This window comes from Adelges cooleyi, unplaced genomic scaffold (genome assembly GCF_023614345.1).
Source record: "Adelges cooleyi isolate 19-005CV unplaced genomic scaffold, UGA_ACOO_1.1 ACOO_flye_CR_arks_rails_tigmint_CR_PRNA_331, whole genome shotgun sequence".
NCBI lineage: Eukaryota > Metazoa > Arthropoda > Insecta > Hemiptera > Adelgidae > Adelges > Adelges cooleyi.
Window position 1 is genome coordinate 81461 of NW_026096004.1, and position 4839 is coordinate 86299.

The following is a 4839-nucleotide window of genomic DNA, read 5'->3' on the forward strand; positions in this document are numbered from 1 at the left end:
GTACTCATTTACTTTAAATTTTGTATAACGGTACCTTACTTGTATAGTAATTGTTTTAGCGCCATTACTTTTAATAACAAAACATTTTTAAACACATGTAGAGCTTTGAATGTAAATAATATTATCGTAAGACTGTGGCAACATTGTGAGTTTTGCCAATCGCCAGGAAATACACAAACATTTACCGCTCCCCAATGAAGTAATGTATTATATTTTTACAAAGCACACAACTTAATCAATAAAATTGTTGACCAGTACCAATTTGGTATTACATATCGAAAAGATTCTCTTTTTTACTCGCTCAAAAATATTACGGCGACATACATAATAGGGTCAGATATAATATTGTATTTGTTGTCAGCAATATTTTTTTATAGTTTAAACAAGTTTTAATCCGTATTTTGTTAAAACATGACCAACAAAGTAGTTACATTATATAATTACTCGTCTTATTGTAATTATAGACCAAGTCAATAGCATATTTTATAAATATCGACAACTCCAATTGACAGAAATCGAATATTTTGTCCTAGTCGAGTTTACCATTATGTAATAGGTTCATTATTTGTAACAAGCAAAGTGAACCAAGACAGTCAGTTAATCGGAGCTTTACAATAAACCATTAGCATTTAGCGGTACAACAATTATTGTGTACTATAAATGGCGTGTACTCATAATTAATGAACGATTTGGCCAGGCTTAAGTATGTAAATGACAAAACATATCAAAATGCGCTGCAGCCATCGACGTCATAGCCAACGAACACTTTTTTATCAGATTGTCTATTCTACAGATTTAATCGAACAAACGGTGAATTGTCAAACACACTTCGTTTTTCACACAGACCGCAGACGACAACGCACAACGTCTTATGAAAGCACAATAGTTAAAATAAATCAGAAACGTGACGCTTCATGTATTTTAGGTTAAATAATTAGACTTACGGGCATGTGATAAGGCAAAGAGCAACGCGCTATTTGGTTAAATGCATCGGCCGAATTCTGTAACCGCAACGTTACGTACAAGAGTTACCACGGTCGAATATCACGAACAAAAGCAACTGTAGGACCGCTATAGTCTGATAAGCCGAAAAGGGCGTACTGTGATAATATTTACAGATAGACAAATGAAAAGTTTTACTTATTATAAAAAATTAACCTACATATATACTATGTTTTAATATTAAGTATTGAGTCAGTGCCGGCGCTAGGGGAGGACAAATGGGACATATTATGTGCAGGGCCCCGCGGTTTATAATTAACATCTTAATACCGTGAAACACATTGACATTAAATAAAAACTATAAATCTATAGTTCTATTATTCTATACTATTATTGTATAATATTAATGTGATTCAATGATTTTTATGAAGTGTTATGACTTATGACAAAATATTATGTACACACAATTAGATAGACGCGCAATGCTATAACCAGTTATTTAGAAAACGATATCTAAATTTAGACATAGTACAAAATAAATCGTTGTTACGACGATTCAAGAGAGTTATATTTTGGCAATACACGCCGAGTAGGAATATACTATAAAAAATATTATGTTATTGTAATCCCTGTTCTTTATTTGGGAACACTATCCGCTAATTCCGCGTATAGCCGTATTATAAAAAGGGCAAGAGCTATATTCTTAAAATATTTGTTTGATTATCTGTTATTATTTTTCACATTTGAACGTGTTAAAAAGGTTTCTTCGGCGATTTAGTAAGTAAGTTTTCATTTTATGAAAAAATTACTAGCATTTAGTTTACAGTATGAGTACTGCGTGCGTATCAGGGTTAGTTTTACTATTTATTATTTTCAGTGGCGGCCCGTCATAGGAGTATTTAAAAAAGTGTTTCCCCTTAAACATCTTTAGCTACTAAATAATTATATTAATAAATAATATGGACGTTTTCCCGAATTACAAAGTATATCCGGTATATTTTATTGGGTTTTGAACCCCTTACCCTCTAGTTTTACAGCTAGACAGTTGAACAACTAAGGCACCTAGGCAGGCTCGTTCTTAATATAGTGGCTATATACTTGATATAACTAGGTACATATTATATTGTTTTTAAACATGAATAATTTTCAAAATTTATTAATATAGTTTTTTTTTAATAAAAAAAACAGATTATTATGGCTGGTCAAGATTTTATAATTTGTAAATAATTTTGTGTTAACACATTATTATAATAAAAGGATACACTAATATTATTATTATTATTTTTAATGATTAAAATTCGATAAAAAACAGAATTTTTGGTTAAGAGCCTTAAATTAAAAAATGCTAGGGGCACGGATTTGGCCACCACCCCTCCCCTCCTCTGGGAGCATATGTCCAGGGCCCCGCAATACCTAGAGCAGGTACTTGAATATTGTTTACCATGTTTGAGTCAATAATTGATATATCAGATATAATTATGTTGGCGATTTTAAACGGCCGTTTGTGGAAGGAACACAAATTATGAAATGCAATCATATTATCGAATATGCCTGTACAGAACACAAAGATGATTCATTACAGTTTGTTGCACTGTGCTTGAAAACTAGCGACTTAAATGGTAAACCTCACCGGGTAAGAGACTTTATTAAAACGTAACACTTAAATAATAGGTAGTAATATTCATTTTAATCCAAAAAATTCCGGAAAATGCAAGCATGTCATTGGCTTTATGCTTATACTTTAAAAGTAATTACAGTGCACTTTTAAATAATATTTATATTATAATACTAATTAAATACATAATTTTTCTTATCTTGTTAAACATATTTTGATTAAGGACTTCTGTAGATGAACTAGGAACATTAAGCTGTACTGATCTCCCTCAAAAGTGGGGAAAACTTAGTCTCTCTGCTAGTAAAGATAATCATAAGCCAATTCCAGTTAATGAATTTTGTCATGTGAAAAAATTACCACAAGTTTTTAATGTATTATCGGATTATTTATCTGAGGAAATTAACAATGAAATTCGACATATCTTTTTATTAGGTAAATAATTTACTAAGACTAGAAAAAACTTAAACAACTCTTGTTGGGTAGAGGTGACCCTTGCGCTTCGAACGCGGGGTCGCGCGCCCGTCCGCCCGCTGTAGCGGCCGAGATATTGGGAAAACACCCGAATTTGGGAATTTGCTTTAGAAAAATAGCCGTTGTTAGATTATTGATTTCTGTTGTTAACGCGTGGTCACCACGTGGCAACGGGTAAGTTCAGTCAGAGAAGGAGTAGCTTTTTCGAAGTTTTTTCTGCGCGGATTGTTTGTATTCACCTCAGTTACAAGAAGGTTAGAGTTTTTGGCAACTAAAATCGTTATTCTAGGAGTTGGAGCAGATTTAAACATTATTACTCGTATTACACAGTATTAGTAGTACGGAAATGTCTATGTCAAACATAGACAGGGACAGTGAGCCAGGAAGCAGGTAAAAGCTAACACATTTATGTACATTTAGTTGGAAACAGAACATAATAAAGGATCTGGCCTCCCTTCCCGATAATGCTCCCAAAAGATTAAAGAGAAGATGGCCTAGAGATCTACTACAATAACTACAATAAATAATAATATAATGAAAAATAATTTTTTTTCTACTTCCTAGCCAATAGATATTACTGTTAATTTTTCATTCTCATGTATATAATATCTTTCATCAAATTTGCTTAATGTACTCACTGTATAGATTGTAAATATATTTTTAGAAAATAAAAAATAAAAAAAAAGATCTAATGAAATCACATTATTTGTTTCTCATCGTTTAAATTCAGTGATTTAACAAACATCCACACTATTCGACTGTTTTCAGATGGATTCGGTGGACAAAACAAAAATCAAGTTATGCTGTTCACGCTTTCAAAGTTTTTACTATTCCGGTAAGAACTTTGAACTATTTATTGATATTTATCTAATATTTATATTTTTTATACATTTTACAAAATTATCATTCTAAGATTTTATGCTGTGTCTGCTATCAGAAATAATTGAGCCACGTTATGGCAAAGATTATTAAAATCGGAAATTTTGGAAGCAAAATAAAAAGCGCAGAGAAAAAAAAAGTTTTGACATCTTGTTATATATATATTATATTGTTTTAAAATTGCTCATTTCTATAATCGTTATTTAGTTTAATTTTGACTGAGTCTGTTTGTAAATTAATATTATGTAAAATATTATATTATATTTATAACATTTTTGTGTAAGAATTAAGTTGAGTTAAAAATTATGTCTTGTAATAAAATTATATAGCATAAATGAGTATGTTTTAAAAAACTATTTCGTGAAAGACAAATGTGCAGCTCCGTTCTGACAATAACGTGCGGCGACGCAGCACTCGTATGGGAGCGGCTATAAGCCACGGCCGCCCGGTCGAGATGGAAAATAACGCCATCTCTTGTGCGTTGCATGCTTTGGGTACGACGCATAGACCTATAACGTTAAAAATCGCGCCTTATAGCCGTGGTCGAACTCAAGACAGTAAACAAATAAGAGTGTTTGTCCGTATTAAACATCGGAGAGATGTCCGAGGATGGATATCGTTAAATAGAGACAGAGAGAGTTGTTAGAAATAATATCATGGAAAAATAGGTCTATTCTTGTTATGTCTATGGATAATACCCGATAACGAAATTTTTGTATTAAACATTTTTAATTGATTTTATTTAAATATTGAATTCATTACTATTCTCACTTTTTGTTAACTCTATTTCCACAAGGCTTAACCAAGTAAAATTTTTGTTGTATGCGGATGATTTAAAGATATTTCGTAAAATAAGATCTCCTACAGATTCCGTCCTACTCCAGAGTCAATTAGACATTTTTACAGACTGGGTTTCTCACTTAGGTCTATCC